The 12,714-nt window shown below is 40.3% G+C and overlaps 1 pseudogene; it reads right to left on the bottom strand.

Annotated features, from left to right (window-relative positions):
• Window positions 1-7,670: 7,670 nt before the first annotated feature.
• Window positions 7,671-8,649, bottom strand: LOC123842366 (putative olfactory receptor 2W6; annotated as a pseudogene).
• Between the last annotated feature and the right edge of the window lie 4,065 nt (window positions 8,650-12,714).

Here is a 12,714-nt window from a genome sequence, read left to right as displayed (position 1 = left end):
TCAACAGTTTGATTATATCATGTCACTCCCTTTTGTCCTGTAAAGTTTCTGCTGAAAAATTAGCTGATAGTTTTATGGGGTTTCTCTTGTACGTAACTGTTTTCTTTTTCTGCTGCTTTTAAAATTCTTTCCTTATCACTACTTTTTTGCCATTTTAATTAGTATATGTCTTGGTGTGGACCTCTTTGGGTTGATTTTGTTGGGGGCTCTCTGTACTCCTGGATCTGGGTGTCTGTTTCCTTCCCCAGATTAGGGAAGTTTTTAGCTATTATTTCTTCAAATAAACTTTCTGCCCCCTTTTCTCTCCTCCTTCTGAAATTCCTGTAATGCAAATGTTATTATGTTTAATGGTATTGCTGAGTTCCCTTAACCTATTCTCATTTTTTATTACTCTTCCACCATATACAAAAATAAACTCAAAATGGATTAAAGACCTAACTGTGAGATGTGAAACCATAATCCATTTGCAGCGACATGGATGAAGCTAGAGGGTATTATGCTAAGCAAACTAAATCAGTCAGAGAAAGACAAATACCATATGATTTCACTCATGTGGAATTTAAGAAACAAAACCAATGAGCAAAGAAAAGGAGACAAACAAAAACAGACTCTTACATACAGAGAACAAAGTAGTGGGTGCCAGAGGGCAAGTGGGGGGGGATGGGTGAAATAGATAAAGGGGATTAAAAGCACATTTATGATGAGCACTGGGTAATGTATGTAATTTTTGAATCACTATACTGTACATCTGAAACTAATACACCACTGTATGCTAATTATACTTGAATATGCATATTAAATAAATAAATTGAAAGAAAAGGAAGCAAGAAAAACTGGTACAGTTGCATAGACTAAAGATATTATAGGCCTTAACCAAAATGCTATTGGGAACCATGTGTACAAACTGGAATCACATTTCATATCAAACCTCAAGAACACATTGACACAAAAGCATTTGTGATGGAAAAAGGCTGGCATAGAGATTTCTTTTGTTTAGAATGGAAAGGGGTACATTTAAAGGATAACTAAATATGATCCAACAAAACAACTATTCTAAATCTGTATTTTGTCATAATGAAAAAAAATTTGTGTTTACATACATTTACTAAAAAGCTTTCAAGTACTTTTTGGTAAAACACAGACATTTAATATTTAATTATTATTAATAATAATTAATATTATTATTATTAATAATAATTTAATATTAATATTTAACTCTTCTGTACATTAGCTATGGGAAGCTGTGTATGTTAGAATATTTATTAGACAAAATTGTTTATGTTCACTGATAGTTATAAATGATGTTTTTCATAAATAGTTGAAAATGCTTACAACCTTATCCTGATTGACCTTTATCAATCTTATTATAATTAATACTGCAGGTATATAAAAATTGGGTGGGTTACCTGGGTGGCTCAGTCAGTTAAGCGTCTGCATTTGGCTACAGGTCATGATCCTGGAGTCCTGGGTTGGAGTCCCACATTGGGCTCCCTGCCTAGTGGAGAGTCTGCTTCTCCCTCTACCTCTCCCCTTCTTGTGCCCTCTCTCACGCTCTGTCTCTCTCTCACATAAATAAATAAAATCTTCAAAAAAAGAGGTCTTAAGACAAAACACAGGATGGATTCTCTAAACAGTTAGAATGGTGCTATATGATTGTTTCCTGGCCAAAAATATAAAGGAAAACAAGCAAATTAGTAATCCTAAGTGACTTATTTCCACATAACCTAAAAACTTGTTTTAATACTGTTGTTTATATAGGTCCACAGGACATACATATGAAGCTGCACCAGAAGCTAGAGTACATGTGCTTATCCTTACAATTTGCAATGCTGAGTACATACAAGTATAAAAATATCAAACCCACCAAAAGACAAAACCATGAAAAAATTTCAGAGATTTCATAAAAGGTACAAGCAAAGAAAGATTACAACAAACTTCCTTTTACCTGGAGAAATCAGAAAGTAAAGTAGTATACACATAAACTAACTTGCCCTCCTCATTCTCTACAATACCCACATTTTTTTTTAATTTCTACAAATCCAGTGAGGATGTCTGGATTGAAAATAAAAGCAAAGCTTCTCTTCAAGGAAATGGTTGTTTGAACATAAGAAAATAAATATGAAAACTGGGTATGAACCTAAAGAATCTAGGATTTAAAAAATAATTAAAACTTATGCAAAAGTTAATCTACACATACTTAATTTTTATTACTTTTTGGAAAGTATTAGCATTCTCCAAAAAAACGGAATCAATAGAATATGTAGATATAGATAATAGATTGATAGATGATAGATTATGATAGATAGATGACTGATAGATATAGATAGATGGTAGATAGATAGATGACAGATAGATGATGGAAGGTAGATAGATACATGATAGATGGATGGTAGATACATAGATACATAGATGCATAGATGGTAGATAGGTGATAGATAGATACATAGATAGGTGGTAGATAGATGATAGATAGATAGATAGATAGATAGATAGATAGATGATAGATAGATAGATAGATAGATGATAGATGGATAGATAGATGATAGATGGTAGATAAATAGAAAGATTTTAAAGAAATAGCTCTTGTGATTTTGTGGGTTGGCAATTCAAAATCTGCAGGACAGGCTGGCGAGTCAAGGAAAAGTTGATGCAGCTGAAGTCCAACAGTGATCTAAAAGCAGATATCCCCCTTGGTAGGGAATCTCTGTTTGATCCTAAGACCTTCAACTTGTTGGATGCAGCCCACCCACCCAATGGAGAGCAATCTGCTTTACTCAAAGTCTATTGATCTAAACACTAATCTCATCTAAGAAATACCTTCACAGTCACATCAGGAATGGTGTGTGACCAAATTACTGGGTACTACGGCCTAGTCAGATTGACACAGCAAGTTCACCATTGCAGAGACCAATTAGTTCCTAGAATTCATTGAAATTTTATTAATTCCATTAATTTTTACAACTTAAAGATTCTTGTTTTTACCTTTTGCTGTAATTCTGAGAAAAAAAAATATTGCAAAGTAAACTCTTTTTTGCCATTAAATCTTGAATTGGTCTTACTTCAGAATTGTCAGAAGGTGAAAATACATGAGTTAATGAAGTACAGATCCATTTACATCATAATTAGCATCATCATCCTCATCATGATCATCACTGATCCCGGCAAACTCTCTCATACTGTGCAGCTGCAGGTTCATGGCTTTCCACCCTCTTCCTGTCCATGTGCTACCACACCACTATCTCCTTCCATGACCCTCTGTTCTTGAATTAGTAAGAATGGTATCCCTAAAGAGAGAGAGAGGCAAACCAAGAAACAGACTCTTAACTACAGAGAACAAACTGATGGTGACCAGAGGGGTGGGGGTAGGGGGATGGGTCAGTTGGGTGATGGGCATTAAGAAGGACACTTGTGATAAACACCAGGTGTTGTATGGAAGGCGAGGACGTGGATGAAGCTAACAGTATTATGCTAAGTCAGTCAGAGAAAGACAAATACCATATGATCTCACTCATATGTGGAATTTAAGAAACAAAACAGATGAGCTGAGGGAAAAAAAGAGAAAGAGACGAATCAAGAACAGACTATTTGTGTATGGTGTAAGAGAATGGTCGAGTTTCACTCATCTGCATGTGGCTGTCCAATTTACCCAGCACCATTTTTTGAAGAGACTGCCTTTTTTCCATTGCATATTTTTCCTGCTTTGTCAAAGATTATTTGACCATAGAGTTAAGGGTCCACATCTGGGTTCTCTATTCTGTTCCATTGATCTATATGTCTGTTTTTGTGCCAGTACCATGCTGTCTTGGTGATCACCGCTTTGTAATATAGCTTGAAATCAGGCAATGTGATGCCCCCAGCTTTGTTTTTCTTTTTCAACCTTTCCTTGGCATTTCAGGGTCTTTTCTGATTCCACACAAATTTTAGGATTGTTTGTTCCAGCATTTTGAAAAATGTCATTGGAATTTTGATTGGGATGGCATTGAAGGTATAGATTGCTCTGGGCAGCATGGACATTTTAAAAATGTTTATTCTTCTGATCCACGAGCATGGAATATTTTGCCATCTTTTTGTGTCTTCTTCAATTCCTTTCATGAGTGTTCTGTAGTTCCTAGAGTATAGATCTTTTACCTTTTTGGTTAGGTTTATTCCGAGGTATCTTATGGTTTTTGATGTTATAGTAAATGGAATCGTTTATCTAATTTCTGTTTCTACAGTTCCATTGTTAGTGTATAAGAAAGCAACTGATTTCTGTGCATTGCTTTTGTATCCTGCCACATTACTGAATTGCTGGATGAGTTCCAGTAATTTGGGGGTGGAGTCTTTTGGATTTTCCACATAAAGTATCATGTCATCTGCAAAGAGAGAGAGTTTGACTTCTTCTTTGCCAATTTGAATACCTTTTATTTCTTTTTGTTGTCTGATTGCTGTTGCTAGGACTTCTATGTTGAACAATAGTGGTGAGAGTGGGCATCCTTCACATGTTCCTGATCTTAAGGGAAAGGCTCTCAGCTTTTCCCCATGAGGATGATATTCACTGTGGGTTTTCATAGATGGATTTTATGAACTTGAGGGATGTTCCCTCTATCCTTATACTCTGTAATGTTTTAATCAGGAAAGGATGTTGTATTTTGTCAAATGCTTTTTCTGCATCAATTGAGAGGACCATATGGTCCTTCTTTCTCTTCTTATTAATGTGTTCTCTCACACTGATTGATTTGCGACTATTGAACCACCCTTGCATCCCAGGGATAAATCCCATTTCGTCATGGTGGATGATCCTTTTAATGTATTGCTGGATCCTATTAGCTCGGATTTTGTTGAGGATTTTGGAATCCATATTCATCAGGGATATTGGTCTGAAATTCTCCTTTTTGAGGGGGTCTTTGCCTGGTTTGGAGATTAAGGTAATGCTGGATTCATGGAATGAGTCTGGAAGCTTTCCTTCTGTTTCTATTTTCTGAAACAGCTTCAGGAGCATAGGTATTATTTCTTCTTTGAATGTTTGGTAGAATTGCCAGGGAATCCATCAGGCCCTGAACTCTTGTTTTTTGGGAGGTTTTGGATCATTGCTTCAATCTCGTTACTGGTTATTGGCCTATTCAGGTTGCAATTTCTTCCTGTTTCAGTCTTGGCAGCTTATAGGTTTCCAGGAAGGCAACCATTTCTTCCAGGTTGCTTAATTTATTGGCATATAGTTGTTGATAATAATTTCTAATAACTGTTTCTATTTCCTTGGTGTTAGTCATGATCTCTCCCCTTTCCTTCATAATTTTATTAATTTGGGTCCTTTCTCTTTTCTTTTGGGTAAGTCTGGCCAGTGGTTTATCGATCTTATTAATTCTTTCAAAGAACCAGGTTCTAGTTTCATTGATATGATCTACTGTGTTTCTGGTTTCTAATTCATTGATTTCTGCTCTAATTTTAATTATTTCTCTTCTAGTGCATGGCTTAGGCATAGTTTGTTGCTTTTCCTCTAGTTCTTTAAGGTGTAGAGTTAGTTGGTGAATTGGGGATTTTTCTGTTTTTTTGAGTGAGGCTTGGATGGCTATGTATTTCTCCCTTAGGACCGCCTTTGCAGTATCCCATAGGTTTTGGACTGATGTGTTTTCATTCTCATTGGTTTCCATGAAGTGTTTAAGTTCTTTTTTGATTTCCTGGTTGACCCAGACATTCTTGAGCAGAGTGGTCTTTAGCTTCCAAGTGTTTGAATTTCTGCCAAATTTTTTCTTGTGATTGAGTTCCAGTTTTAAAGCAGTATGGTCTGAGGGTATGCAAGGAATAATCTCAATTTTTTGGTGTCCGTTGAGACCTGATTTATGACCCAGTATGTGGTCTATTCTGGAGAAATTTCCATGTGCGCTCGAGAAGAATGAGTATTCTGTTGTTTTAGGGTGGAATGTTCTGTAAATATCAATGAGGTCCATCTGGTCCAGTGTCCATTCTGATCCATTCAAAGCTCTTGTTTCTTTGTTGATTTTCTGCTTAGATGATCTGTCTATTGCTGAGAGTGGAGTATTGAGGTCTCCTACAATTAATGTATTGTTATCAATATGACTCTTTATTTTGGTTAACAGTTGGCTTATGTAGATGGCTGCTCCGATGTTGGGGGCATAGATATTTACAATTGTTAGATCTTCTTGTTGGATAGAGCCTTTAAGAATGATATAGTGTCCTTCTGTGTCTCTAACTACAGTCTTTAGCTTAAAATCTAATTTGTCTGATATCAGAATTGCTACCCCAGCTTTCTTTTGAGGTCCGTTGGCATAGAAGATGGATCTCCATCCGTTCACTTTCAGTCTGTATGTGTCTTTAGGCAGAGAAAGTCAATTATCATATGATTTCACTTATTTGTGGAACACAAGGAATAGCAAGGAGGACATTAGGAGAAGGAATGGAAAAACGAAGGGGGGAAATTGGAGGGAGATGAACCATGAGAGACTAAGGACTCTGAGAAACAAACTGAGGTTTCTAGAGCGGAGGGGTGGGGGGATGGGTTAGCCTGGTGATGGATATTGAGGAGGGTACATTCTGCATGGAGCACTGGGTGTTATATGCAAACAATGAATCATGGAACACTACATCAAAAACTAATGATGTAATGTATGGTGATTAACATAACAATACAAATTTTTTTTAATTAAATTAAATTAGAAAAAAAAGGAGAGAGACTCTCTACACTAGAGAACACAGTGATGGTCACCAGAGAGGAAAGGGTGGAGGATGGGGGAAACAGGGGATGAGGATGAAGGGGGGTACTTGTCATGAGCACCGGGTGTTGTATGGAAGTGATGAATTACTAGATTCTACACCTGAAACTAATATTTCACTGTACGTTAACTAACTGAAATTTTAAAACTTTTTTAAAAGGGGGGGGAAAGAGTATTTAGAAAAATAAATAGAATTGTATCTCTAATTTTTTTCCCCCAGTGCAGAGGTACTGCATGCTTGGAAGGTTGTTCCAGCAAAGACTCTTTCAGGCAGTGATTTTCAAGCTTTTGTGTCAATGGTTCACTGTAAGGAAAACATTTGAGACACACGCACTCACAACTGACTTACCCTACCTTATGTAATCGTCTCTGTAATGTCTATTCGCTTTCCTGCTAACCCAACTTACTTTTAAATGCTTGTTGCATGAAATGCCCGTTCAGTTGAGTTAATGATCAACAAGTGGCATATGACCTGAAAAAATTTTAAAGGACCACTGTTGTTGAAGCAGTTACTTGAGCAGGGCACCCGGGGACAGGCAACTGCAGCCTGCAGAAGGAACAGCCCCATCTCCAGGAGGGTCGAGAACATTCCTAACACGAAGGTTTATGGAAGGGAACCACCGAACGTCAGCATACCAGCCACGCCCTCACACACGCGCGCAGGTGTCCGGCACCTGCCGTCTCCTCCCTGATGGCTAACTTAGTAGTGACGTCACAGGGCCCTGGAATCCCAGCCCCAAGTCATCACTGTCTCCGCGTAAAACCCCCCTGAGCAGAGCGGAAGTAGCATTTCCATTCCCCCAGCACAGTATCTCCTCCGGTCAACGCTGTCACCGGGAAGGACAGGGGTCCTGTCCAGCCACCTGTGCCTTAGTCCAGGACCCCTGGAAGAGAGCAGACCCGCTGCGCCCACACTCCAGCGCCTGCGCGCGACCCCGCACACCGCTCCTGCGCTGGGGCGCCTCAGTCTCCGCGGACCCGAGGCACCTGGGCGCAGGGATGCCAGCCTTCCTGAGTGCCTTCCCGCGCCCAGCACGCCGCTGTCTCTCCTGAGAACCTTGCGCACCGCCCCCTGCACTGAGTCTCTTTGTTTCTCGGCGTGTAGATGAAAGGATTCAGAGTGGGGGTCGCGAGACCGTAGAAGAGCGTGAGGAACTTGCCCTGGTCCTGGGGGGCCACGGTCCCGGGCTGCATGTACATGTAGATTATGCTGCTATAGAAGAGGGACACCACGGCCACGTGCGAAGAGCAGGTGTTGAAGGCCTCCCTGCCGCACCCTGGATGCGCGCGACCACCGCCCCTGCAATACAGCCGTGGGACACGAGAATCAAGGCGAGAGGCACGGGCACGATGGGGATGGCCAGGAGGAAAGCAGGCCTTCAGCGCGGCTGGTGTCCACGCAGGAAATGCGGGCGAAGTGGTTGATGCGGCGCTGGCCACAGCGCCCCGGGGACATCGTCAGTGGGGACATGAGCACGGAGTCGGCGATCCCACTGAGCCAGGCAACGGCTGTCAGCTGCGGGCACTCCTGTGGGTGCGTGGCGGCCGTGGGTGCGGTGGCATGCGAACAGCCACGAGGCGGTGGTAGGCCATGACTGAAAGGAGGATGCACTCGGTGCCCCCCGCAGACAGGAAGGCAGAGTTGGACGACACAACCCACGTAGGTGATGGTCTTCCGTGGGCCCCAGAGGTTGACCAGCATCTGAGGAATGCTGCCAGTCGTGTAGCAGAGATCCAGGAGGGACAGACTGCAGAGGAAGAAATACATAGGCTAGTGCGGTGGAGGGTCCACCAGGAAGAGGAAGATGATGGTCGAGGTCCCCGCCACAGCCAGAAGGTAAAAAACCATGTTAATGAAAAACAGGATGGTCTCCAGCTTTGGCCGGTCAGAGAACCCCAGCAGAATGAAGTCTCCTCCAGAGCTCGCCTTACTTCTTTCCATCACTCTTGGCTTGATAAACCTGTTTGCAGAGGTTAACATGTGTGCTATTACTCATGAAGAAAATGGTGCATCTCCTTTCCTTCCAACAGTGGATGCGTCTCACTGTGCCCCCTCACACCTGAACTGGGCCACCTGTCTGCCCATTCCTGCAACTGTAGGCTGAGGTGCTAAAAACATACTTGTCTACAAAGCGATGAAAGCTATAACTTTTTCCTCAATAGCTTATAATCTGGTTAAGTGAAATAAGTGGATAGACCTTTAAAAAAATAAGCTTTTATTGATATAATTAGCTATAAAATAATTTAGAAAAAGAAAGCAAATACTTTTGTCAGAATCCACGAACTTTGAACCTATTTCTCTGCTCACTGACAAACTGCCCCCTAAAATTTGTGAAACAATAGCTTCAATTAATAGGATAAACTCTCATGTTTCCATGATTATAAACTCAACTGGGAAAAAAATATGTATTGGTGACTTACTCTGTGGTATAGACAGGAATGAGAGACAGCATCTATTCATAAAATACATTACTTATACACAGTCAGGAAAGTAACAGCCTGGGGGCCCTTGAAATAAAACAAGCCCTGAATTTACTTAACTCTGAACTGTTAAGTATTTGGTCCGGTCTCCTGACCCAGTGATGAAGGTAGAGTTATCCAAGAGACCAAAAGCAGATTTGATTGTGCAGAGGTGAGAGAATCTTCTTCCCTGCTGCAGGCATTCACAGAATGAGCAGAAATGAGGGACGTTCTTTGGCTCATTCCAACGCAACATAATACTCTGCGCAATGGGTCAGTTAAAGGAAATAGTAAGAATCATTGTGCAGGGTTATTTTTGCAGCAGGTTTGGGAGATTTGGGGAGGGAGGGTTAACCTGCATTGCTTCAGTAAGAGTGGACTAAATACTTACATTATTGAACAGACACCAAATATTTGGCTTGTGAACTCCTCTAACATTCAGAAATTAACAGAAAAAGATGTATGTCCTCCATATCGACAATTAAATGCTAGCTGTATGGATACAGTTTCCTGCCATCAACTTGTTTGGGGCTGACAAGGATCCAGCTGCTGGAGAAGTTAGAATAGGGTATAAATGGGGAGTCTGTAAATGCATGCCTACCTGTAGGGCATGTCCACTTGAGGTCCAATCAGAAAGGGCTGCAGACCCTAAACTCAGGAAGAAGTAATTGTCTGAGGTGAAGCCATACACAAAGGCCAATGAGAGTCAGTGTTTAAAAAAAAAGTCAACTTGAAAATTGTAGACAAACTAACGTAACGGATGGCTTGGAAATGGAGTATAGTATGAGTGCAGTGTCTCTGCACATCTCCTGGTGAAAATGCATACCAAGAGCTAACGCAGGTCAGCATGAATTATAAGTTTAGAAAATATAATATGGGCACAAGGAATCTTTTCTTTTTCTTCTTTTCCTTTTTAGTAGAAGAATCTTTAAATTTTTTTAAAAAGTTAAATTTAAAAACCATGTGGTAATGAGATGTAACATTTGATTTGTAATCACCACACATAAAGGGGACAACACTTTTATTTTTTCTGTCTTATTTTTAGCTGAAGAGTGATACCCTAAAGACAAGGGCTTGTTATCTATTTAGCTACTTTTTTTTTTTATTATGTTATGTTAGTCATCATACATTACATTATTAGTTTTTGATGTAGTGTTCCATTATTCATTATTTGCGTATAACACCCAGTGCTCCATGCAGAACGTGCCCTCTTTCATACCCATCACCAGGCTAACCCATCCTCCCACCCCTCTCCCCTCAAGAAACCTCAGTTTGTTTCTCAGAGTCCATCGTCTCTCATGGTTCGTCTCCCCCTCCGATTTCTCCCCCTTCATCCTTCCCCTCCTGCTATATTCTTTTTTTTTTTTTGACACAGTCTTAAACAATTCACAGTGCTCACCATAGCACATAGCCTCCCCAATGTCTATCACCCAGTCACCCCATCCCTCCCACCCCACCCCCCACTCCAGCAACCCTCAGTTTGTTTCCTGAGATTAAGAATTCCTCATATCAGTCAGGTCATATGATACATGTCTTTCTCTGATTGACTTATTTCCCTCACATAATATGCTCTAGTTCCATCCACATTGTTGTAAGTGGCAAGATGTCATTCCTTTTGATGGCTGCATAATATTCCATTGTATATATATATACCACCTCTTCTTTATCCACTCATCTGTCGATGGACATCTTGGCTCTTTCCACAGTTTGGTTATTGTGGACATTGCTGCTATAAACATCAGGGTGCATGTACCCCTTCGGATCCCTACATTTGTATCTTTGGGGTAAATACCCAGTAATGCAATTGCTGAATTGTATGGTAGCTCTATTTTCAACTTTTTGAAGAACCTCCATGCTGTTTTCCAGAGTGGCTGCACCACCTTGCATTCCCACCAACAGAGTAGGAGGGTTCCCCTTTCTCCGCATCCCCGCCAACATCTGTCGTTTCCTGACTTGTTAACTTTAGCCATTCTGACTGGTGTGAGGTGGTATCTCATTGAGATTTTGATTTGGATTTCCCTGATGCCGAGCGATGTTGAGCACTTTTTCGTGTGTCTGTTGGCCATTTGGATGTCTTCTTTGGAAAACTGTCTGTTCATGTCTTCTGCCCATTTCTTGACTGGATCATTTGTTCTTTGGGTGTTGAGATTAAAAAGTCCTTTATAGATTTTGGATACTAGCCCTTTATCTGATATGTCATTTGCAAATATCTTCTCCCATTCTGTCGGTTGTCTTTTGATTTTGTGGACTGTTTCTTTTACTGTGCAAAAGCTTTTTATCTTGATGAAGTCCCAATAGTTCATTTTTGCCCTTGCTTCCCTTGCCTTTGGTGATGTTTCTAGGAAGAAGTTGCTGCAGCTGAGGTCGAAGAGGTTACTGCCTGTGTTCTCCTTTAGGATTTTGATGGACTCCTGTCTCACATTGAGGTCTTTCAACCATTTTGAGTCTATTTTTGGGTGTGGTATAAGGAAATGGTCCAGTTTCATTCTTCTGCATGTGGCTGTCCAATTTTCCCAACACCATTTGTTGAAGAGACTGTCTTTTTTCCATTGGACACTCTTTCCTGCTTTGTCGAAGATGAGTTGACCATAGAGTTGAGGGTCCATTTCTGGGCTCTCTATTCTGTTCCATTGATCTATGTGTCTGTTTTTGTGCCAGTACCATGCTGTCTTGATGATGACAGCTTTGTAATAGAGCTGGAAGTCCGAAATTGTGATGCCGCCACCTTTGCTCCTCTTTTTCAACATTCCTCTGGCTATTCAGGGTCTTTTCTGGTTCCATACAAATTTTAGGATTATTTGTTCCATTTCTTTGAAAAAAGTGGATGGTATTTTGATAGGGATTGCATTGAATGTGTAGATTGCTCTAGGTAGCATTGACATCTCCACAATATTTGTTCTTCCAATCCATGAGCATGGAACGTTTTTCCATTTCTTTGTGTCTTCCTCAATTTCTTTCATAAGTATTTTATAGTCTGAGTACAGATTCTTTGCCTCTTTGGTTAGATTTATTCCTAGGTATCTTATGGTTTTGGGTGCAATTGTAAGTGGGATCAACTCCTTAATTTCTCTTTCTTCTGTCTTGTTGTTGGTGTATAGGAATGCCACTGATTTCTGTGCATTGATTTTATATCCTGCCACTTGACTGAATTCCTGTATAAGTTCTAGCAGTTTTGGGGTGGAGTCTTTTGGGTTTTCCACATAAAGTATCATATCATCTGCAAACAGTGAGAGTTTAACTTCTTCTTTGCTGTTGTCTTATTGCTGTGGCTAGGACTTCTAATACTATGTTGAATAGCAGCGGTGATAGTGGACATCCCTGCCATGTTCCTGACCTTAGGGGGAAAGCTCTCAGTTTTTCCCCATTGAGAATGATATTCGCTGTGGGTTTTTCATAGATGGCTTTTATGATATTGAGGTATGTACCCTCTATCCTATTTAGCTACTTTAAAACAACTCATTATAAGAGCAATTCATGTTTGTTACAGAAAAAAAAGGCTATTAAAAAAAATAATGCCTAATCCCATCTACTCATAGACAATAGTTAT

The sequence above is a fragment of the Mirounga angustirostris genome, unplaced genomic scaffold (assembly GCF_029215605.1).
Source record: "Mirounga angustirostris isolate CCGP_5_RB_7025 unplaced genomic scaffold, mMirAng1.0.hap1 SCAF_7, whole genome shotgun sequence".
Classification (NCBI taxonomy): domain Eukaryota; kingdom Metazoa; phylum Chordata; class Mammalia; order Carnivora; family Phocidae; genus Mirounga; species Mirounga angustirostris.
This window is presented reverse-complemented; position numbering and strand designations above follow the sequence as displayed.